This window comes from Triticum aestivum, chromosome 1A (genome assembly GCF_018294505.1).
Source record: "Triticum aestivum cultivar Chinese Spring chromosome 1A, IWGSC CS RefSeq v2.1, whole genome shotgun sequence".
Taxonomy (NCBI): Eukaryota; Viridiplantae; Streptophyta; class Magnoliopsida; order Poales; family Poaceae; genus Triticum; species Triticum aestivum.
Genome location: NC_057794.1, coordinates 108,238,031 through 108,264,260, shown reverse-complemented (window position 1 = coordinate 108,264,260; position 26,230 = coordinate 108,238,031).

Below are 26,230 nucleotides of genomic sequence, written 5' to 3'. Positions count from 1 at the left end.
CTCAGATAGACATCCCTCTAGTCATCTAAGTGATTACATGATCCGAGTCAACTAGGCCGTGTCCGATCATCACGTGAGACGGACTAGTCATCATCGGTGAACATCTTCATGTTGATCGTATCTACCATACGACTCATGCTTGACCTTTTGGTCCTCCGTGTTCCGAGGCCATGTCTATACATGCTAGGCTCGTCAAGTCAACCTAAGTGTTTCGCATGTGTCCCGAGGCCATGTCTGTACATGCTAGGCTCGTCAACACCCGTTGTATTCGAACATTAGAATCTATCACACCCGATCATCACGTGGTGCTTTGAAACAACGAACCTTTGCAACGGTGCACAGTTAGGGGGAACACTTTCTTGAAATTTTAATGAGGGATCATCTTATTTACTACCGTCGTTCTAAGCAAATAAGATGTAAAACATGATAAACATCACATGCAATCAAATAGTGACATGATATGGCCAATATCATTTTGCTCCTCTTGATCTCCATCTTCGGGGCTCCATGATCATTGTTGTCACCGGCATGACACCATGATCTCCATCATCATGATATCCATCATCGTGTCTTCTTGAAGTTGTCTCGTCATCTATTACTTCTACTACTATGGCTAACGCTTTAGCAATATAGTAAAGTAATTACATGATGTTTATGTTGACACACGGGTCATAAATAAATTAAGACAACTCCTATGGCTCCTGCCGGTTGTCATACTCATCGACATGCAAGTCATGATTCCTATTACAAGAACATGATCAATCTCATACATCACATATATCATTCATCACATCCTTTTGGCCATATCACATCACAAGGCATATGCTGCAAAAACAAGTTAGACATCCTCTAATTGTTGTTGCAAGTTTTTACGTGGCTGCTATAGGTTGCTAGCAAGAATGTTTCTTACCTACGCCAAAACCACAACGTGAATTGCCAATTTCTATTTACCCTTCATAAGGACCCTGTTCATCGAATCCGATCCGACTAAAGTGGGAGAGACAGACACCCGCCAACCACCTTATGCAACTAGTGCATGTCAGTCGGTGGAACCGGTCTCACGTAAGCGTATGTGTAAGGTTGGTCCGGGCCGCTTCATCCCATGATGCCGCAGTTGCATAAGCATATGTGAAGGCAAGATAATTGACAATATCGACGCCCACAACTACTTTGTGTTCTACTCGTGCATAGTAACTACGCATAGACCTAGCTCATGATGCCACTGTTGGGGAATGTAGTAGAAATTCAAAATTTTCTACGCATCACCAAGATCAATCTATGGAGTAATCTAGCAACGAGGGAAGGAGAGTGCATCTACATACCCTTGTAGATCGCTAAGCGGAAGCGTTCAAGTGAACGGGTTGATGGAGTCGTACTCGTCGTGATCCAAATCACCGATGATCCTAGTGCCGAACGGACGGCACCTCCGTGTTCAACACACGCACAACCCGGTGACGTCTCCTACGCCTTGATCCAGCAAGGGGAGAAGGAGAGGTTGGGAAGACTCCATCTAGCAGCAGCACGATGGCGTGGTGGTGGTGGAGGAGCGCGGGACTCCAGCAGGGCTTCGCCAAGCACTACGAGAGACGAGGAGGGAGAGGGGTAGGGCTGCGCCAACAGGGAGAGCAAATAACATGTGTTGGGCAGCCCCAAACCTCAAGTATATATAGGGGAAGGGGAGGGGATGCGCCCCCACCTAGAGTTCCCTTCCTAGGGGTGGCGGCAGCCCCCAGATCCCATCTGGGAGGCGGCCAAGGGGGAGAGGGGGAGGCGCACCTAGGGTGGGCCTTAGGGCCCATCTGCCCTAGGGTTTGCCCCCTTCCCCTATTGGAGGCGCCTTGGGCCTTGGTGGGAGGCGCCCTAGCCCACCTAGGGGCTGGTCCCTTCCCACTATTGGCCCATGTAGGCCTCCGGGGCTGGTGGCCCCACTTGGTGGACCCCCGGACCCCTCCGGTGGTCCCGGTACACTACCGGTGATGCCCGGAACACTTCCGGTGGACAAAACCATACTTCCTATATATCAATCTTTACCTCCGGACCATTCCGAAACTCCTCGTGACGTCTGGGATCTCATTCAGGACTCCGAACAACATTCGGTAACCGCGTACATACTTTCCCTATAACCCTAGCGTCATCGAACCTTAAGTGTGTAGACCCTATGGGTTCGGGAAACATGCAGACATGACCGAGACACCTCTCCGGTCAATAACCAACAGCGGGATCTGGATACCCATGTTGGCTCCCACATGCTCCACGATGATCTCATCGGATGAACCACGATGTCAAGGACTTAATCAATCCCGTATACAATTCCCTTTGTCTAGCGGTACGATACTTGCCCGAGATTCGATCGTTGGTATCCCGATACCTTGTTCAATCTCGTTACCGGCAAGTCTCTTTACTCATTCCGTAACACATCATCCCGTGATCAACTCCTTGATCACATTGTGCACATTATGATGATGTCCTACTGAGTGGGCCCAGAGATACCTCTCCGTTTACACGGAGTGACAAATCCCAGTCTCGATTCGTGCCAACCCAACAGACACTTTCGGAGATACCTGTAGGGTACCTTTATAGCCACCCAGTTACGTTGTGACGTTTGGCACACGCAAAGCACTCCTACGGTATCCGGGAGTTGCACAATCTCATGGTCTAAGGAAATGATACTTGACATTAGAAAAGCTTTAGCATACGAACTACATGATCTTGTGCTAGGCTTAGGATTGGGTCTTGTCCATCACATCATTCTCCTAATGATGTGATCCCGTTATCAATGACATCCAATGTCCATGGTCAGGAAACCATAACCATCTATTGATCAACGAGCTAGTCAACTAGAGGCTTACTAGGGACATGGTGTTGTCTATGTATCCACACATGTATCTGAGTTTCCTATCAATACAATTCTAGCATGGATAATAAACGATTATCATGAACAAGGAAATATAATAATAACCAGTTTATTATTGCCTCTAGGGCATATTTCCAACACAACAACCCCTGGGGTCTGGATTGAGGACTATATCCTCCATATCCATATGGCTCGAGGAGATGATCTCCATGCCATTAAGTATTTACCCCTCAAACTCAAAGGGCCAGCTCGGCACTGGCTTAAAAGCCTCCCCGAAAGCTCCATTGGAAGTTGGGAAGAGCTCGAAGACGCTTTTCGGGCAAATTTTCAAGGGACTTATGTCTGACCTCCGGATGCGGACGATTTGAGTCATATAACTCAACCACCCGGAGAGTCAGCCCGAAAGCATTGGAACAGGTTTCTTACTAAAAAGAACCAAATAGTCGACTGTCCGGATGCCGAGGCCTTGGCAGCTTTTAAGCACATCGTCCGAGACGAATGGCTTGCCAGACACCTCGGCCAAGAAAAGCCGAGAACAATGGCACCATTAACAAGCCTCATGACCCGCTTTTGCACGGGCGAGGACAGCTGGCTAGCCCGATGCAGCACCAGCGACCCAAGTACATCCAAAGTTAGAGATGGAAACAGGAAATCACGACGCAGCAAAAAAAAATAAGCACTGAAATAAAGAAGACACCCCGAAGCGCACGGCGGTAAATGCCAGATTCAGAAGCTCTTGGCCAGGTCAGCAAAAGCCATCCTCTAAAGGCGCCAGAGATGAACTATCCAGCCTAAACAAAATTCTGGACCAAATATGTCAGATCCATAGCACCCCCGATAAACCTGCAAATCATACCCACAGAGAATCTTGGGTCTTCAAGCAGTCCGGCAAGCTCAACACCGAACACAAGGGGCAGGATACACCAAGCGAAGACGAGGATGAGCCTCGCAAGCAAAGCAATGGGGAATAGAAGAAATTTCCACCAGAAGTCAAAACAGTAAATGTGTTACACATGATAAAGGGGAGAAACAAAGCGACACTCCCAGATAAATATGCCCAAGGGCCTATCACCGCGGAGTTCTGCCACTGGCCGTCTCAACCGATCACCTTTGACCATCAGGATTACTCGGCAAGTATCCGGCGCGCAGGATGGGCTGCCTTAGTATTAGATCCAATAATTGATGGATACCACTTCACACGAGTCCTGATGGACGGTGGTAGCAGTCTAAACCTGATATATCAGGACACAGTCCGCAAAATGGGGATAGACCCAATGAAAATTTGCCACGACAATACTACCTTTAAAGGAGTAACGCCAGGCCCAGGGGCTCATTGCACGGGCTCCCTACTATTAGAGGTTATATTCAGCTTCCCCGATAACTTCCGTAGCAAAAATTTAACCTTCCACATTGCGCCATTCCAAAGTGGCTATCAAGCACTACTTGGACGCAAAGCTTTCGCTCGCTTTAATGCAATACCGCATTACGCTTCCCTCACTCTTAAGATGCCCGGTCCACGTGGCATCATTACAGTAAATGGAAATATTGAGCGATCCCTGTGCGCTGAAGAGAGTGCGGCGGCCTTGGCTGCCGCACACTAAAACGGCCTCACCAACTAAAGCATTCGATAGGTCGTCAAGACCACGGACACGATCAGACGAGTCTGGTGTAGCTATATGTAATTCATACAGGTTTGATGGCCACACCCCTAATACAAATACAAGGGGCTCAACGCGCGCAGACAAGTGGCAATTTTTACTCATCTTGAATTGTACATGGTTTCTTTAAACCTACCTTTTTGCACGACAACTTTTCACCTAAGTTCCTCTCTTTTACAGATGACCATCGTGCTACACCCGTCCAGGATACGACACAACGGAGACACAGGCACAGACGTGTAGCAGGGACCCGTTCCAAGGATTTTTTTTAGATTAAGACCCTGCGTCAACCTTTTTTACTGTCTCTTGTTGATACACATCCCTCAGATTCTCAATACTATTGAGAAGGATGCTGACGTCTTGGCATGTGGCCACGTCAGAATAATGCACATACCTGGACACCAGGGGCTTCTCACAAAGGGCACTGTTTAGGCCCGGTTTACACCATAAAGACCGAATACCTTAGGGAGTGTTCGGCGTCGCGAGTTTGGCCTTATATGCATCAGCTCCGAATCATGTCTTTGGTCAAATGTTGGGTTTGCCTGGCTCCTGTGTTTTGCTGCCTTACGTTTTGCTCTATCGGCTAAGGTGGCACCAGGAGAACTACTGCGATTGTGCCCCAGTTCATCCGGACGAGCACCTCAGTAGAGAAAGACAAAAACTGACTGTCATGATATAGCGTGAGACTTGTCAACCACTCGATGACCTATCGGAATGTTAGAATTCCTCTACCTTAACGAAGGGCCGTTTCCCGGCCAGGCATGTATGCACCCCGAATTCGGGAGAGTGCGGAGCCACCAGGGGCTATATAGTAGCCCCACCGTCAAACTCCTATGGCTAAGTGAAAGTGTTAAAGCATTATAGTCCGGCTGCCTCGTTCGCTGCGCTATCACCTCCTTAATAGGACCAAGACGTTAGATTAAGTGTGAACACGCGTCTTCTGCGAACACCTCCGCATTATATGCGTGGGGGTTGAAGCCGACGACTGCAATCTTTCAGGTTATATACATATATACATAAACGGCCGCATAGGAGACATCATATTACTTTCAGGCAAAAGTATAAATACAACCTTAATAAATTTCATAAACATTGTTTTTACAATGGGAATACATGTCACTCAAACATAATATTCTTCGAGCACTGGGTCTCTATCAAACGAGCACCCTCGAGAACTTCTTCGAAATAGTGCTCGGCAGCCACTCGGCCTATGGCCGAATCCTGTGCCACAACAGTAGTGGCATCCATCTCCGCCAAGTATGCTTTGACACGGGCAAGGGCCATCCGCAAGCCTTCTATGCATGCCGACCTCTTCATCGCATTAATACGCGACACCGCACCAAGGAACTGCTGCACCATGCTGAAATAGCTGTTCGGCTTCGGCCTTTCCGGCCACAGATGATCTACAACGGACCGCATGGCGAGTCCGGACAATCTATTGAGTTCGGCCCATTCGGCAAGCTGATCAGTCAATGGGAGCGGACGCTCTAGAACGTTGAATTGCGACCAGAACAGCTTGTCCACTTCACGATCCGTCTGATCTCGGAAGTATTCGGCCGCATCGACAGCGCTCGCCGCCAAGTCGAGATATGCGTTTGCCGAACTCCATAGCCGATCTAGAGGGGCATACCGCGGATCTCCGAACTTCCTCCGCAGCATAAAAGGCTTTCCAGCCACAATATCCCTGGCTTCACGCAACTCTTCCTTCCTTGCTCTCATTGTAGAGCGGGTGTCTTTGGTCGCCATCGTGGCATTTTCCAGGTCCATCGCCTTCTCCCGGTTTTCTTCTTCAAGAAGCTGGCAGCAGTCGGCAGTGTCTTTCAACTTTACAGTCATCTTGGCCATTTTTTCTTTGGTCTCGCTATGCGCGGCCTTCTCGGCTCTTAACTCTCCGGTCGCCTTCAAAGCGGTCGCATTATTACTCCTTGCTTGCTCCTTGGCTCGGGCAAGCTCCCCCCGAAGGGTCTCCACGGTGGCAGCTCCATCTGCAGTCACAACATATTAAAGATACTGGCATCACACTGCTCTTACTATGTGACATTCACCAGAAAAATCACCTACCTGTGCCTCGTCGAGCCGCTTGTTAACAAGCTCAATGTCGGTGTCCGCCGCATCCAGTTGTCGCTTTAGTTCGGCAAACCCATAAGTCCGGCTAGCCACCGGAGCTTCAACCACCTGCACATGAAGTCGGTCTGGTTATTACCTGGGACTACGATCCTCTGTTTGCCGCTGTTCTTGATGACAACCAGAGTCTCAGGGGCTACTATCTACATAGGGCACACCTAAAAATATGCGGTACTATCACAAATGTATATCACTTCATGTACCTCAAAACCCGTCAGTAGACTCATAAAGGCTTCATGCAACCCGCTTTCGGCGGACAGAATCCTTTCAATCACCGTACCCATCAATGTACGGTGTTCTTTTGAGATAGTCGCTCGCTCTAGCAGATCCCTCAGTGCGTCCGACCGCATACCAGATGGTGCCGAATTCTTTTGGTTGCTCTCTTCAAGAGCCGGACACTGGGGACTTCGGGTGACCATAGGATTATCTTCTGGCCTCACCTGATCCGGCGAGGCCCTCCGCGACGACACTTCAAGGTCGCCCGCTTCTTGAGCGGGGGAGTCCGGTGGAGGCGTTTCGCTCTCCATCATCTCCGGAAGAAGATCCCCCGAAGACGAGCTCTGCCGAGAAGGACTAAGATCCGAACTGCAAGATAAATGCTTCGGTTATTTTCCTCAGAGGTAAGGTAGTATTCTTCACTATTAAAGTACTTTTTGATTACTTACAACTCATTAGAGGGCTGATCTCTATGCGGACTTTGTGCGGCAAGAGCACCCTCCAAGGCAGGACCCTCTGGTGGAGATTTCTTCTCCCGTTTGGAAACCTTGATTTCCGGATCTTCAGAGGTAGTCCTCTTCCTTCCCCGGGGTGAGAGAATGTCTGATTCCTCCCCTTGGTTATCCTCCCTCATGGAGGCGCTCGTTCCCTTGGTCGGAATAGGTAGCGATGGAGGCCCGCTTTTGCCCTCTTTATTCCCCCCTTCATCTTCCTTTGAGGGCACCGGGCAAGGTGCTGGCTCGAGCATCTTCTCCAGCACCGGATTGTCCAAGCCTTCAGGAAGGGGGGCCGAACACTGAATCATCTTCGCCTTTGTTATCCAGTCTTGGTCAAAGAGCGATTCTTCAGAATGATGTTATGATAAATAAAAGACAGTGTGTTCGGCTAGAGGATTACTTACTTGGGCCGCGGTGCGGTTGCTGCTCAGGCCCACGTCCTTGGTGGTGTCCGGACACTTTATTTGGGGTCCGAAGAACGATTCGTACATCTCCTCATGCGTTAGGCCGAGGAAATTCTGAATAGTACGCGATCCTTCTGGCTTGAACTCCCACATGCGGAGGGGCCGGCATTTGCAAGGCTGGACTTGACAAACTAGCATGACTTGCACTACCATAACCAAACTAAAATCTCCTTCAAAGAGATCTTGAATGCGGCTCTGAAGTATAGGCACGTCCTTGGCTGGACCCCAGCTCAGCCCTCTGCTAATCCATGACATCAGTTGTGGTGGAGGGCCCGAGCGGAAAGCAGGGGCAGCCACCCACTTGGCACTTCTGCGAGCTGTGATGTAAAACCACTTCCGTTGCCATAATCCGGACACCTCTGGAAAGGAACCCTTTGGCCATGGAGCTCCAGCGATCTTGCTTATTAATGCACCTCCGCACGCTACATGCTGCCCCTCGACCATCTTCGGCTTCACGTCAAAGGTCTTGAGCCACAGGCCGAAGTGAGGGGTAATGCGGAGGAAGGCCTCACATACGACAATAAATGCCGAGATGTGGAGAAAGGAGTCCGGGGCTAGATCGTGGAAATCTAGCCCGTAATAGAACATCAAACCCCTAACAAAGGGATCAAGAGTGAGGCCTAGACCTCGGAGGAAGTGGGAGATGAACACAACGTTCTCGTTGGGTTCGGGAGTAGGGACGACCTACCCTCGGGCAGGCAGCCGATGCGAAAAACCTTGGCGGTCAGGTATCTAGCCTCCCTCAACTTCTTGATATCCTCTTCCGTAACGGAGGAGGGCATCCACCGGCCTTGAAGGCTAGATCCGGACATGATTGAAGGTCCGAAGCACCTGACCTGGGCTTTGTGTGTTAGAACTCGAGGCGGGGGAAGGATTCAATTGAGCACATGAGGGAAAAAAGTAAAAGCCTTGTCCCTTTATAAAGAGGGTGAATATCAAGCGTCCTGCTAGTGGCCGTTTGGGACTTGCCTAAAATCTAGGAGTCCTAGGCACGGTTTGGTTACCCACGACTATATTGATGAGAATCCCGTAATTAGGGGAACACGATCTCTGCTTTGACAAGACGTGTCAAGAAACCACCTCGCGTTATGTGTGGAGCTGGTTGAAGAAAAACGGTTCGAATAATCACCGAGCCATGGCCTGATGCCATGTTGCCAAAGCGTGTCAGCAGATTAAGATTTGTGGAAATATTATTCTCTCTACGGTGGTATGTGGAATTTATTTTGCAGGGTCAGCCACTATCCTTGTATTCAAATTCTTCCTGGTGTATTCGGAGGAAGAACCCGCCTTGCAATGCCGAAGACAATACTGCGCGCCGTACTCGACGTCATTGAAGCCTGGTTCAGGGGCTACTGAGGGAGTCCTAGATTAGGGGGTCTCCGGATAGCCGGACTATATCCTTTGGCCGAACTGTTGGACTATGAAGATACAAGATTGAAGACTTCGTCGCGTGTCCGGATGGGACTCTACTTGGCGTGGAAGGCAAGCTAGGCAGTATGGATATGTATATCTCCTCCTTTGTAACCGACCTTGTGTAACCCTAACCCTCTCCGATGTCTATATAAACCGGAGGGTTTTAGTCCGTAGGACAACATACAATCATACCATAGGCTAGCTTCTAGGGTTTAGCCTCTCCGATCTCGTGGTAGATCAACTCTTGTAATACTCATATCATCAAGAATAAATCAAGCACGACGTAGGGTTTTACCTCCATCAAGAGGGCCCAAACCTGGGTAAAACATCGTGTTCCCTGCCTCCTGTTACCATCCGCCTTAGACGCACAGTTCGGGACCCCCTACCCGAGATCCGACGGTTTTTGTTGGAAATATGCCCTAGAGGCAATAATAAATTGGTTATTATTATATTTCCTTGTTCATGATAATCGTTTATTATCCATGCTAGAATTGTATTGATAGGAAACTCAGATACATGTGTGGATACATAGACAACACCATGTCCCTAGTAAGCCTCTAGTTGACTAGCTCGTTGATCAATAGATGGTTACGGTTTCCTGACCATGGACATTGGATGTCGTTGATAACGGGATCACATCATTAGGAGAATGATGTGATGGACAAGACCCAATCCTAAGCCTAGCACAAGATCGTCTAGTTCGTTTGCTAAAGCTTTTCTAATGTCAAGTATCATTTCCTTAGACCATGAGATTGTGCAACTCCCGGATACCGTAGGAGTGCTTTGGGTGTGCCAAACGTCACAACGTAACTGGGTGGCTATAAAGGTACACTACAGGTATCTCCGAAAGTGTCTGTTGGGTTGGCACGAATCGAGACTGGGATTTGTCACTCCGTGTAAACGGAGAGGTATCTCTGGGCCCACTCGGTAGGACATCATCATAATGTGCACAATGTGACCAAGGAGTTGATCATGGGATGATGTGTTACGGAACGAGTAAAGAGACTTGCCGGTAACGAGATTGAACAAGGTATCGGGATACCGACGATCGAATCTCGGGCAAGTACAATACCGCTGGACAAAGGGAATTGTATACGGGATTGATTGAATCCTCGACATCGTGGTTCATCCGATGAGATCATCGTGGAACATGTGGAGCCAACATGGGTATCCAGATCCCGCTGTTGGTTATTGGCCGGAGAGTTGTCTCGGTCATGTCTGCATGGTTCCCGAACCCGTAGGGTCTACACACTTAAGGTTCGGTGACGCTAGAGTTGTTATGGGAAATAGTATGTGGTTACCGAAGGTTGTTCGGAGTCCCGGATGAGATCCCGGACATGACGAGGAGCTCCGGAATGGTCCGGAGGTGAAGATCGGTATATATGACGAAGGGTATTGGAGTCCGAAAGTGTTCCGAGGGTATCAGGCTATGGCCAGCATGACCGAAAGGTGTTTCGGGAGCCCCGGCAAGTGTGGGAGGGCCTCATGGGCCAAAGGGGAAGGGGCAAACCAGCCCACTAAGGGGTGGTGCGCCCCCCCCCCCACACACCCTTTCCCATGTTACTTGGGGGGTTGGGGCGCCTCCACCTGCTTGGCTTGGGGGGGGGGGCAAGTCTCCCTAGGATTTTCCCTAGGGAGATCCAATCTGCCTAGCCGCCGCCCCCTAGGGGAAACCCTAGGGCGCCTCCCCCTATCCCCTTGCCCCTATATATAGTGGAGGGGTGGGAGGGCAGCCGTGACCTCTTCCCTGGCGCAGCCCTCCCTCCTCCAACTCTTCCTCCTCCTCCGTAGAGCTTGGCGAAGCCCTGCAGGAATACCACAAGCTCCACCACCACGCCGTCGTGATGCTAGAGTTCTCCCTCAACTTCTCCTCTCCCCTTGCTGGATCAAGAAGGAGGAGACGTCCCCGGGCTGTATGTGTGTTGAACGCGGAGGCGCCCCGTTCGGCGCTAGATCGGAATCAACCGCGATCTGAATCGCTGCGAGTACGACTCCTTCATCCGCGTTCTTGCAACGCTTCCGCTTAGCGATCTACAAGGGTATGTAGATGCACTCCCCTTCCCCTCATTGCTAGATTACTCCATAGATTGATCTTGGTGATGCGTAGAAAAATTTAAATTTCTGCTATGATCCCCAACAGTGGCATCATGAGCTAGGTCTATGCGTAGTTTCTATGCATGAGTAGAACACAAAGCAGTTGTGGGCGTCGATATTGCCAATTTGCTTGCCGTTACTAGTCTTATCTTGATTCGGCGGCATCGTGGGATGAAGCGGCCCGGACCGACCTTACACGTACGCTTACGTGAGACTGGTTCCACCGACTGACATGCACTAGTTGCATAAGGTGGCTAGCGGGTGTCTGTCTCTCCCACTTTAGTCGGATCGGATTCGATGAAAAGGGTCCTTATGAAGGGTAAATAGAAATTGGCATATCACGTTGTGGTTTTGGCGTAGGTAAGAAACGTTCTTGCTAGAAACCTATAGCAGCCACGTAAAAACTTGCAACAACAATTAGAGGACGTCTAACTTGTTTTTGCAGCATATGCCTTGTGATGTGATATGGCCAAAAGGATGTGATGAATGATATATGTGATGTATGAGATTGATCATGTTCTTGTAATAGGAATCACGACTTGCATGTCGATGAGTATGACAACCGGCAGGAGCCATAGGAGTTGTCTTAATTTATTTATGACCTGCGTGTCAACATAAACGTCATGTAATTACTTTACTTTATTGCTAAAGCGTTAGCCATAGTAGTAGAAGTAATAGATGACGAGACAACTTCAAGAAGACACGATGATGGAGATCATGATGATGGAGATCATGGTGTCATGCCGGTGACAACGATGATCATGGAGCCCCGAAGATGGAGATCATAAGGAGCAAAATGATATTGGCCATATCATGTCACTATTTGATTGCATGTGATGTTTATCATGTTTTACATCTTATTTGCTTAGAACGACGGTAGCTTAAATAAGATGATCCCTCACTAAAATTTCAAGAAAGTGTTCCCCCTAACTGTGCACCGTTGCGAAGGTTCGTTGTTTCGAAGCACCACGTGATGATCGGGTGTGATAGATTCTAACGTTCGAATACAACGGGTGTAAGCCAGATTTACACACGCAATACACTTAGGTTGACTTGACGAGCCTAGCATGTACAGACATGGCCTCGGAACACGGAAGACCGAAAGGTCGAACATGAGTCGTATAGAAGATACGATCAACATGAGATGTTCACCGTTGATGACTAGTCCGTCTCACGTGATGATCGGACACGGCCTAGTCGATTCGGATCATGTTTCACTTAGATGACTAGAGGGATGTCTATCTGAGTGGGAGTTCATTAAATAATTTGATTAGATGAACTCAATTATCATGAACATAGTCTAAATTGTCTTTGCAAATATGTTGTAGATAAATAGCTCACGTTGTAGCTCCCTGTTTCAATACGTTCCTAGAGAAAGATTAAGTTGAAAGATATTGTAAGCAATGATGCGGACTAGGTCCATAGTCCGAGGAGTGTCCTCACTGCTACACAGAAGGCTTACGTCTTTGATGCACCGCTCGATGTGCAAACCCCTACAACGTCGTCTGTGGATGTTGTGAACACCTGACAGACACATCCTGATGACTATTTGATAGTTTAGTGCACCATACTTTACGGCTTAGAATCGGGATTCCAATGACGTTTTAAACGCCATAGAACATATGAGATGTTCCAAGAGCTGAAATTGGGATTTCAGGCTCATGCCCGTGTTGAGAGGTGTGAGACCTCTGACAAGTTCTTTTTGCCAACAAGATGGAGGAGAATAGCTCAGCTAGTGAGCATGTGCTCAGAATGTCTGGGTGCTACAATCACTTAAATCAAGTGGGAGTTAAACTTCCAGATAAGATAGTGATTGATAGAGTTCTCTAGCCACTATCACTAAGCTACTAGATCTTCGTGATGAACTATGACATGCAAGGGATGGAGTTGATCCCGGAGCTGTTCGCGGTGCTTAAGACCGCAAAAGGTAGAAATCAAGAAGGAGCATCAAGTGTTGATGGTTTAACAAGACCACTGGTTTCAAGAAGGGCAAGGGCTAAAAGGGAAACTTCATGGATGGCAAACCAGTTGCCGCTCCAGTGAAGGAACCCAAGGTTGAACCCAAACCCGAGACTAAGTGCTTCTATTGTAAGGGGAACGGTCACTGGTAGCGGAATTACCCCAAATGCATGGTAGATAAGAAGGCTGGCAACTTCAACAAAGTATATACGTGTTATTAATGTGTACCTCACTAGTACTCCTGGTAGCACCTGGGTATTGGATACCGGTTCAGTTGCTATTATTGGTGACTTGAAGCAAAAGCTACGGACTAAACGGAGACTGGCTAAGGGCGAGGTGACGATGTGTGTTGGAAGTGTTTCCAAAGTTGATGAGATCACCATCGCACGCTCCATCTGCCTTCGGGATTAGTATTGAACCTAGATACATGTTATCAGGTGTCTACGTTGAGCATGAATATGATTAGATCATGTTCATTGCAATACGGTCATTCATTTAAGTTAGAGAATAATGGTTATTCTGTTTTACATGAATGATACCTTTCATGGTCATGCACCCTATGTGAATGGTTCATTGAATCTCGGTCGTGGTAATACACATGTTCACGCCAAAAGATGTAGAGTTAATAATGATAGTACCACTTTCTCGTGGCACTGCCGCTTAAGTCATATTGGCGTAAGATGCATGAAGAAACTCCATGTCGATGGATGTTTGGAGTCACTTGATTTTGAATCGCTTGACACATGCGAGCCATGCCTCATGGGCAGGATGACTAAGACCCCGTTTTCAGGTACAATGAAACGGGCAAGTGACTTGTTGGAGATCATGCATGCTGATGCGTGTGATCCAATGAGAATTGAAGCGTGCAGTGGATATCGCTATTTTCTCATCTTCACTGACGATTTGAGTAGATATAGGTATATCTACTTAATGAAGCACAAGTCTGAAACGTTTGAAAAGTTCAAGCGATTTCAGAGTGAAGTTAAGAATCATCATAACAATAAGATCATGTTCCTACGATCTGATCAAAAGGGGATTTTCTGAGTTATGAGTTTGGCAATCACTTAAGACATTGTGGAATTGTTTCACAGTTGAAGCCACCTGGAACACCACAAGGTAATGGTGTATCCGGACGTCGTAATCGAACACTATGAGATATGGTGCGATCTATGATGTCTCTTACCAATCTACCGTTTTCATTTTGAGGTTATGCGTTAGAGACAGCTGCATTCACTTTAGATAGGACACCATCTAAGTCCGTTGAGACGACGTCGTATGAACATTGGTTTGGCAAGAAACCAAAGTTGTCGTTTCTTAATGTTTGGGGCTGCGATGCTTAAGGCTTCAGCCGGAGAAGCTCGAACCCAAAGCGGACAAACACATCTTCATAGGATACCCAAAGGTGACAGTAGGGTATACCTTCTATCTCAGATCCGAGGGCAAATTGTTTGTCACTAAGAACGGGTCCTTTCTCGAGAAGGAGTTTCTCTCGAAAGAATTGAGTGGGAGGAAGATAGAACTTGATGAGGTTGTCGAACCTTTACTTCAACCAGAGAGTGATGCAACACAGAAAGATGTTTTCTGTGGCGCCTACGTCTGTTGAAGAGGAAGTTAATGATAGTGATCATGAAGCTTCGGATCAAGTTGCTATCGAACCTCGTAGGTCGACAAGGATATGTACTACTCCTGAGTGGTACGGTAATCCTGTCTTAGATATCATGTTGTTAGACAACAATGAACCTACGAGCTATGGAGAAGCGATGGTGGGCCCGTATTCCGACAAATGGTTAGAAGCCATGAAATCCGAGATAGGATCCATGTATCAGAACAAAGTATGGACTTTGGTGGACTTGGCCGATGATCGGCAAGCCATTGAGAATAAATGGATCTTTAAGAAGAAGACGGACATGGACGGTAATGTTACCGTCTATGAAGTGCGACTTGTGGGAAAGAGTCTTTTCACAAGTTCAAGGAGTTGACTACGATGAGAATTTCTCACCCGTAGCGATGCTTAAGTCCGTCGGAATCATGTTAGCATTAGCTGTATTTTTCGATTATGAAATCTGACAGATGGATGCCAAAACAAGTTTTCTTACCAGTTTCCGTAAGAAAAGTTTGTATGTGATACAATAAAAGGTTTTGTCGATCCTAAGGATGCTAAAAGGTATGCTTGCTCCAGCAATCCTTCTATGGACTAGAGCAAGCATCTCGGAGTCAGAATACATGCTTTGATGGAGTGATCAAAGCTTTTAGGTTTATACAATGTTTGCTAGAAACTTGTATTTACAAGAAAGTGAGTGGGAGCACTACAACATTTCTGATAAGTATATGTGGATGACATATTGTAAGATCCGAAATAATGTAGAATTTCTGGAAAGCATAAACGGTTGTTTGAAGAGTGTTTTTCAAAGGAAGACCTGGATAAAGCTGCTTACAAATTGGGCATCAAGATCTATAGAGATAGATCAAGACGCCTGATGATACTTTCAAAGAACGCACACCTTGACATGTTTTTGAAGGAGTTCAAAATAGATCAGTCAAAGAAGGGGTTCTTACCTGAGTTGTATGGTGTGAAGTTGAGTAAGACTCAAAGATTGACCACGGCAGAAGAAAGAGGAAGGACGAAGGTCGTCCCCTATGCTCTTGTCATAGGCTCTATACGGTATGCCATGCTGAGTACCGCACCTGATGTGTGCCTTGCCACATGTCTGGCAAGAAGGTACAAAGGTGATCTAGGACTGGATCACTAGATAGCAGTCAAAATTATCCTTAGAGGAATAAGGAAATGTTTCTCGGTTATGGAGGTGATAAAGAGTTCGACATAAAGAGTTACGTCGATGCAAGCTTAACACCTATCCGGATAGCTCTGAGTAGAGATACCGGATACGTACAATGGAGCAATAATTTGGAATAGCTCCAAGTGGAACGTGGTAGCAGCATCTACGATATAAAGTTTTGCGAAATACATAGGGATCTGAATATGGCAAGACCCGTTGACTACAACCTCTCTCACAAGCATAACATGATCAAACCCAGAACTGTTTGAGTGTTTATCACATAGTGATGTGAACTAGATCATTGAGTCTAGTAGACTCTTGGATGTTGGTCACATGGCGATGTGACCTGTGAGTGTTAATCACATGGCGATGTGAACTAGATTATTGACTCTAGTGCAAGTGGGAGACTGTTGGAAATATGCCCTAGAGGCAATAATAAATTGGTTATTATTATATTTCCTTGTTCATGATAATCGTTTATTATCCATGCTAGAATTGTATTGATAGGAAACTCAGATACATGTGTGGATACATAGACAACACCATGTCCCTAGTAAGCCTCTAGTTGACTAGCTCGTTGATCAATAGATGGTTACGGTTTCCTGACCATGGACATTGGATGTCGTTGATAACGGGATCACATCATTAGGAGAATGATGTGATGGACAAGACCCAATCCTAAGCCTAGCACAAGATCGTGTAGTTCGTTTGCTAAAGCTTTTCTAATGTCAAGTATCATTTCCTTAGACCATGAGATTGTGCAACTCCCGGATACCGTAGGAGTGCTTTGGGTGTGCCAAACGTCACAACGTAACTCGGTGGCTATAAAGGTACACTACAGGTATCTCCGAAAGTGTCTGTTGGGTTGGCACGAATCGAGACTGGGATTTGTCACTCCGTGTAAACGGAGAGGTATCTCTGGGCCCACTCGGTAGGACATCATCATAATGTGCACAATGTGACCAAGGAGTTGATCATGGGATGATGTGTTACGGAACGAGTAAAGAGACTTGCCGGTAACGAGATTGAACAAGGTATCGGGATACCGACGATCGAATCTCGGGCAAGTACAATACCGCTGGATAAAGGGAATTGTATACGGGATTGATTGAATCCTCGACATCGTGGTTCATCCGATGAGATCATCGTGGAACATGTGGGAGCCAACATGGGTATCCAGATCCCGCAATTGGTTATTGGCCGGAGACTTGTCTCGGTCATGTCTGCATGGTTCCCGAACCCGTAGGGTCTACACACTTAAGGTTCGGTGACGCTAGAGTTGTTATGGGAAATAGTATGTGGTTACCGAAGGTTGTTCGGAGTCCCGGATGAGATCCCGGACATGACGAGGAGCTCCGGAATGGTCCGGAGGTGAAGATCGGTATATTGGACAAAGGGTATTGGAGTCCAGAAGTGTTCCGGGGGTATCAGGCTATGGCCAGCATGACCGAAAGGTGTTTTGGGAGCCCCGGCAAGTGTGGGAGGGCCTCATGGGCCAAAGGGGAAGGGGCAAACCAGCCCACTAAGGGGTGGTGCGCCCCCCACACCCTTTCCCATGTTACTTGGGGGGTTCAAATAAAGATACTCTTTCCAACATATTAAAGATACTGGCATCACGCTGCTCTTACTATGTGACATTCACCAGAAAAATCACCTACCTGTGCCTCGTCGAGCCGCTTGTTAACAAGCTCAATGTCGGTGTCCGCCGCAACCAGTTGTCGCTTTAGTTCGGCAAACCCATAAGTCCGGCTAGCCACCGGAGCTTCAACCACCTGCACATGAAGTCGGTCTGGTTATTACCTGGGACTACGATCCTCTGTTTGCCGCTGTTCTTGATGACAACCAGAGTCTCAGGGGCTACTATCTACATAGGGCACACCTAAAAATGTGCGGTACTATCACAAATGTATATCATTTCACGTACCTCAAAACCCGTCAGTAGACTCATAAAGGCTTCATGCAACCCGCTTTTGGTGGACGGAATCCTTTCAATCACCGTACCCATCAATGTACAGTGTTCTTTTGAGATAGTCGCTCGCTCTAGCAGATCCCTCAGTGCGTCCGACTGCATAGCAGATGGTGCCGAATTCTTTTGGTTGCTCCCTTCAAGAGCCGGACACTGGGGACTTCGGGCGACCATAGGATTATCTTCTGGCCTCACCTGATCCGGCGAGGCCCTCCGTGACGACACTTCAAGGTCGCCCGCTTCTTGAGCGGGGGAGTCCGGTGGAGGCGTTTCGCTCTCCATCATCTCCGGAAGAAGATCCCCCGAAGACGAGCTCTGCTGAGAAGGGCTAAGATCCGAACTGCAAGATAAATGCTTCGGTTATTTTCCTCAGAGGTAAGGTAGTATATCTTCACTATTAAAGTACTTTTTGATTACTTACAACTCATTAGAGGGTTGATCTCCGTGCGGACTTTGTGCGGCAAGAGCACCCTCCAAGGAAGGACCCTCTGGTGGAGATTTCTTCTCCCGTTTGGAAACCTTGGTTTCCGGATCTTCAGAGGTAGTCCTCTTCCTTCCCCGGGGTGAGAGAATGTCAGATTCCTCCCCTTGGTTATCCTCCCTCATGGAGGCGCTCGTTCCCTTGGTCGGAATAGGTAGCGGTGGAGGCCCGCTTTCGCCCTCTTTATTCCCCCCTTCATCTTCCTTTGAGGGCACCGGGCAAGGTGCTGGCTCGAGCATCTTCTCCAGCACCGGATTGTCCAAGCCTTCAGGAAGGGGGGCCGAACACCGGATCATCTTCGCCTTTGTTATCCAGTCCTGGTCAAAGAGCGATTCTTCAGAATGATGTTATGATAAATAAAAGACAGTGTGTTCGGCTAAGGATTACTTACTTGGGCCGCGGTTCGGTTGCTGCTCAGGCCCACGTCCTTGGTGGTGTCCGAACACTTTATTTGGGGTCCGAAGAACGATTTGTACATCTCCTCATGCATTAGGCCGAGGAAATTCTGAATAGTACGTGATCCTTCTGGGTTGAACTCCCACATGCGGAGGGGCCGGCATTTGCAAGGCTGGACTTGACAAACCAGCATGACTTGCACTACCATAACCAAACTAAAATCTCCTTCGAAGTGATCTTGAATGCGGCTCTGAAGTATAGGCACGTCCTTGGCTGGACCCCAGCTCAGCCCTCTGCTAATCCATGACATCAGTTGTGGTGGAGGGCCCGAGCGGAAAGCAGGGGCAGCCACCCACTTGGCACTTCTGCGAGCTGTGATGTAAAACCACTTCCGTTGCCATAATCCGGACACCTCTGGAAAGGAACCCTTTGGCCATGGAGCTCCAGCGATCTTGCTTATTAATGCACCTCCGCACGCTACATGCTGCCCCTCGACCATCTTCGGCTTCACGTCAAAGGTCTTGAGCCACAGGCCGAAGTGAGGGGTAATGCGGAGGAAGGCCTCACATACGACAATAAATGCCGAGATGTGGAGAAAGGAGTCCGGGGCTAGATCGTGGAAATCTAGCCCGTAATAGAACATCAAACCCCTAACAAAGGGATCAAGAGTGAGGCCTAGACCTCGGAGGAAGTGGGAGATGAACACAACATTCTCGTTGGGTTCGGGAGTAGGGACGACCTGCCCTCGGGCAGGCAGCCGATGCGAAAAACCTTGGCGGTCAGGTATCTAGCCTCCCTCAACTTCTTGATATCCTCTTCCGTAACGAAGGAGGGCATCCACCGGCCTTGAAGGCTAGATCCGGACATGATTGAAGGTCCGAAGCACCTGACCTGGGCTTTGTGTGTTAGAACTCGAGGCGGGGGAAGGATTCAATTGAGCACATGAGGGAAAAAAGTAAAAGCCTTGTCCCTTTATAAAGAGGGTGAATATCAAGCGTCCTGCTAGTGGCCGTTTGGGACTTGCCTAAAATCTAGGAGTCCTAGGCACGGTTTGGTTACCCACGACTATATTGATGAGAATCCCGTAATTAGGGGAACACGATCTCTGCTTTGACAAGACGTGTCAAGAAACCACCTCGCGTTATGTGTGGAGCTGGTTGAAGAAAAACGGTTCGAATAATCACCGAGCCATGGCCTGATGTCATGTTGCCAAAGCGTGTCAGCAGATTAAGATTTGTGGAAATATTATTCTCTCTATGGTGGTATGTGGAATTTATTTTGCAGGGTCAGACACTATCCTTGTATTCAAATTATTCCTGGTGTATTCGGAGGAAGAACCCGCCTTGCAATGCCGAAGACAATACTGCGCGCCATACTCGACGTCATTGAAGCCTGGTTCAGGGGCTACTAAGGGAGTCCTGGATTAGGGGGTCTCCGGATAGCCGGACTATATCCTTTGGCCGAACTGTTGGACTATGAAGATACAAGATTGAAGACTTCGTCTCATGTCCGGATGGGACTCTACTTGGCGTGGAAGGCAAGCTAGGTAGTACGGATATGGATATCTCCTCCTTTGTAACCGACCTTGTGTAACCCTAACCCTCTCCGATGTCTATATAAACCGGAGGGTTTTAGTCTGTAGGACAACATACAATCATACCATAGGCTAGCTTCTAGGGTTTAGCCTCTCCGATCTCGTGGTAGATCAACTCTTGTAATACTCATATCATCAAGAATAAATCAAGCACGACGTAGGGTTTTACCTCCATCAAGAGGGCCCAAACCTGGGTAAAACATCGTGTTCCCTGCCTCCTGTTACCATCCGCCTTAGACGCACAGTTCGGGATCCCCTACCCGAGATCCGACGGTTTTTGTTGGAAATATGCCCTAGAGGCAATAATAAATTGGTTATTATTATATTTCCTTGTTCACGATAATCGTTTATTATCCATGCTAGAATTGTATTGATAGGAAACTCAGATACATGTGTGGATACATAGACAACACCATGTCCCTAGTAAGCCTCTAGTTGACTAGCTCGTTGATCAATAGATGGTTACGGTTTCCTAACCATGGACATTGGATGTCGTTGATAACGGGATCACATCATTAGGAGAATGATGTGATGGACAAGACCCAATCCTAAGCCTAGCACAAGATCGTGTAGTTCGTTTGCTAAAGCTTTTCTAATGTCAAGTATCATTTCCTTAGACCATGAGATTGTGCAACTCCCGGATACCGTAGGAGTGCTTTGGGTGTGCCAAACGTCACAACGTAACTGGGTGGCTATAAAGGTACACTACAGGTATCTTCGAAAGTGTCTGTTGGGTTGGCACGAATCGAGACTGGGATTTGTCACTCCGTGTAAACGGAAAGGTATCTTTGGGCCCACTCGGTAGGACATCATCATAATGTGCACAGTGTGACCAAGGAGTTGATCATGGGATGATGTGTTACGGAACGAGTAAAGAGACTTGCTGGTAACGAGATTGAACAAGGTATCGGGATACCGACGATCGAATCTCGGGCAAGTACAATACCGCTGGACAAAGAGAATTGTATACGAGATTGATTGAATCCTCGACATCGTGGTTCATCTGATGAGATCATCGTGGAACATGTGGGAGCCAACATGGGTATCCAGATCCCGCTGTTGGTTATTGGCCGGAGAGTTGTCTCGGTCATGTCTGCATGGTTCCCGAACCCGTAGGATCTACACACTTAACGTTCGGTGACGGTAGAGTTGTTATGGGAAATAGTATGTGGTTACCGAAGGTTGTTCGGAGTCCCAGATGAGATCTCGGACATGACGAGGAGCTCCGGAATGGTCCGGAGGTGAAGATCGGTATATATGACGAAGGGTATTGGAGTCCGGAAGTGTTCCGAGGGTATCAGGCTATGGCCAGCATGACCGAAAGGTGTTTCGGGAGCCCCGACAAGTGTGGGAGGGCCTCATGGGCCAAAGGGGAAGGGGCAAACCAGCCCACTAAGGGGTGGTGCGCCCCCCACACCATTTCCCACGTTACTTGGGGGGTTGGGGCGCCTCCACCTGGCTTGGGTGGCAAGCCTCCACCTGCTTGGCTTGGGGGGCAAGTCTCCCTAGGATTTTCCCTAGGGAGATCCAATCTGCCTAGCCGCCGCCCCCTAGGGGAAACCCTAGGGCGCCTCCCCCTCTCCCCTTGCCCCTATATATAGTGGAGGGGTGGGAGGGCAGCCGTGACCTCTTCCCTGGTGCAGCCCTCCCTCCTCCAACTCTTCCTCCTCCTCCGTAGAGCTTGGCGAAGCCCTGCAGGAATACCACAAGCTCCACCACCACGCCGTCGTGATGCTGGAGTTCTCCCTCAACTTCTCCTCTCCCCTTGCTGGATCAAGAAGGAGGAGACGTCCCCGGGCTGTACGTGTGTTGAATGCGGAGGCGCCGTCCGTTCGGCGCTAGATCGGAATCAACCGCGATCTGAATCGCTGCGAGTACGACTCCTTCATCCGCGTTCTTGCAACGCTTCCGCTTAGCGATCTACAAGGGTATGTAGATGCACTCCCCTTCCCCTCGTTGCTAGATTACTCCATAGATTGATCTTGGTGATGCGTAGAAAATTTTAAATTTCTGCTATGATCCCCAACAGTTTTGACACCAACAACACTAAAATCACTAAGGGGCACTGGATGCACTTACAGTCGGTAACGACAGAAGTAAATTTTTTGGTTCTTTAATACCACAGAGTTCGGGAACTTTCCCCAAACTAAATCCTCAATATTTTCCTCCCACATTGATTGGAGGTGAGGTTTCGTGATCATGATAAGCGTGACGACCCAAAGAAAGGAACCGATAGCGGGACTATTTTCCTTGGAAGATGTTTCTTACACTAAGTAATATAACATATCTCTCCATGTACCTTTGTTTATAAAACCGTATGGCTGGATTGCCTTGTTTTCCATAAATCTTTGCCCTTATAACGACTTTATAAATTAGGACAAACACTCCCCAGCTTCTGCCCGAGGAGGCTAAAGCCGATGGTCGGTCAGCAAAGTTTTGTACAATGCGGATCCGAGCATTAATGATGTAAAGTACTTGGATATGTAGAATCATTACACATAATTTGTGGTTTTACTCTGGATATTGATCCTTAATTCGGCCACCTGTGCCCACATTAAGGCTCGGGGGCTACTGGGCTTCGGGCTTATCATTCACTAATATTGAAAGGGGCATATCTATCCCCTGAACTGGTGTTGCCACCCGACTAGTGTCTCGGGGGCTACTGCATTGACAATCCAATGCAGAAAATTTAAAGTGCAATATAGCTTTCGAGGAGATTATGATCCTCAGGTTGGTTAGTCGTACCCAACCCGAGTCTCGAGGAATTTGCACACCGCTTTTTGTGTCCCGAAGTATTCGGCCGAGCTAGGAGTTGATCCTCAGGCCGGTTTTGTGAATCAACCTAAGTCTCAGGGGCTACTGGGATCAGCGGTCTTATGTCATCCTTCAGGTGCATCTTGGGTTTTAGACTGATACACACCTTGAGGGCTATCGGCTCTATATCTCGGCAGAGAATAAATTGCACCAATCAGAAATATTGACAAAAAATTGGCTCGCAGTCGGGGTGGTGCACCACCTCGGAAGCAGTCTGGCATAAAGCTCGGGCACTAGTGGCTGGCTCCATAGAGGGCATTTCCAGCATTAAGCTCGGCTAAACTCATTCACGTTTTTGAACCAAGGTGATTTATGACACCTCGGATATAGTCCAGCGTTGGAGCTCGGATACAGTCCGGCGTTGGAGCTCGGATACATTGCGGTGTTGGAGCTCGGAAGTGGTCCGACGTTGGTGCTCGGCTGCAAAAGATACCTTGAATGCAGTCCGGCATTGGACCTCGGACGCAAGAGGACGCTGCCGCCCGGGAACAACTTCAAACCCGAGATGTGGCATAAAAATAACAAGGCATTGATAAAGGCCGAGAACTAAAAGGGGCTCCTCGGATACCCGACGTGTAAACTCTTCGGATTTACTTCGGCGATCCTCAAGACCGAAGATGGGAAGATTTGTTGAACCAGTTTTCAAGACCGATGACCGAAGATGAAGAACAGTTTGGAAGAATCGAGGAGCGTCCCCAACTTGAATACCGGTTCAGGGGGCTACTGCGGTGTCCTGGACAAGGGGGTACTCACCACGTCGTCTCCCTATCAGTTGGATTGGGCCAAGGACCCCCATGGCCGTATGCTCATGGGCCAGTTCGGACAGCCGATGTATACACGAGGAAGATTCCATAAGACTTGGTGATCAAGACAAGGACTCCTCTCCACCGGCGTATGCGACTAGGACTCTTGTTATCCTAGGCCTCTGGTACATTGTATAAGCCGAGGCCAGGCTAGTCGGTAGATTATTATGACATTACTCATCATACATGTAGGGTTTAGACCACAACATACGATCTCGAGGTAGATCAACTCTTGTAACCCCTATACTCATCAAAGTCAATCAAGCAGGAAGTAGGGTATTACCTCCATCAAGAGGGCCCGAACCTGGGTAAACATCATGTCCCCTGTCTCCTGTTACCCTCAACCCTTAGACGCATAGTTCAGGACCCCCTACCTGAGATCCGCCGGTTTTGACACCGACAACGGGTGAGAAGGTCTCATCGTAGTTAACTCCTTGACCTTGTGGAAAACCTTTCGCAACTAGTCGAGCTTTGTAGACAGTAACATTACCGTCAGCGTCAGTCTTCTTCTTGAAGATCCATTTATTCTCTATTGCTTGCCGATCATCGGGCAAGTCAACCAAAGTCCATACTTGGTTCTCATACATGGATCCCATCTCAGATTTCATGGCCTCAAGCCATTCTGCGGAATCTGGGCTCATCATCGCTTCCTCATAGTTCGTAGGTTCGTCATGGTCAAGTAACATAACCTCCAGAACATGATTACCATACCACTCTGGTGTGGATCTTGCTCTGGTTGACCTACGATGTTCGGTAGTAACTTGATCAGAAGTTTCATGATCAACATCATTAGCTTCCTCACTAATTGGTGTAGGAATCACTGGAACTGATTTCTGTGATGAACTAATTTCCAATTAGGGAGAAGGTACAATTAGCTCATTAAGTGCTACTTTCCTCCCACTCACTTCTTTTGAGAGAAACTCCTTCTCTAGAAAGGATCCATTCTTAGCAACGAATATCTTGCATTCGGATCTGTGATAGAAGGTGCACCCAACAGTCTCCTTTGTGTATCCTATGAAGACACATTTCTCCGATTTGGGTTCAAGCTTATCAGGTTGAAGCTTTTTCACATAAGCATTGCAGCCCCAAACTTAAGAAATGACAACTTGGGTTTCTTACCAAACCATAGTTCATATGGTGTCGTCTCAACGGATTTCGATGGTGCCCTATTTAACGTGAATGCAGTCGTCTCTAAAGCATAACCCCAAAACGATAGTGGTAAATCAGTAAGAGACATCATAGATCGCACCATATCAAATAAAGTGCAGTTACGACGTTCGGACACACCATTACGCTTTGGTGTTCCAGGTGGTGTGAGTTGCGAAACTATTCTGCATTGTTTCAATTGAAGACCAAACTCATAACTCAAATATTCACCTCCACGATCAGATCATAGAAACTTAATTTTCTTGTTACGATGATTTTCCACTTCACTCTGAAATTCTTTAAACTTTTCAAATGTTTCAGACTTATGTTTCATCAAGTAGATATACCCATATCTGCTCAAATCATCTGTGAAGGTCAGAAAATAATGATACCCGCCATGAGCATCAACACTCATTGGACCACATACATCAATATGTATTATTTCCAATAAGTATATTGCTTGCTCCATTGTTCCGGAGAACGGAGTCTTAGTCATCTTGCCCATGAGGCATGGTTCACAAGCATCAAGTGATTCCAAAAGCCCATCAGCATGGAGTTTCGTCATGCGCCTTACACCAATATGACCTAAATGGCGTGCCACAAATAACTTGCACTATCATTATTAAACTTATATCTTTTGGCTTCAATACTATGAATATGTGTATCACTACTATCGAGATTCAATAAAAATAGACCACTCATCAAGGGTGCATGACCATAAAAGATATTACTCATATAAATAGAACAACCATTATTCTCTGATTTAAATGAATAACCGTCTCACATCAGACAAGATCCAGATATAATGTTCATGCTTAACGCTAGCACCAAATAACAATTATTCAGGTCTAATACTAATCCCGAAGGTAGATGTAGAGGTAGCGTGCCAACGGCGATCACATCGACTTTGGAACCATTTCCCACGCGCATCGTCACCTTGTCCTTAGCCAATCTTCGTTTAATCCGTAACCCCT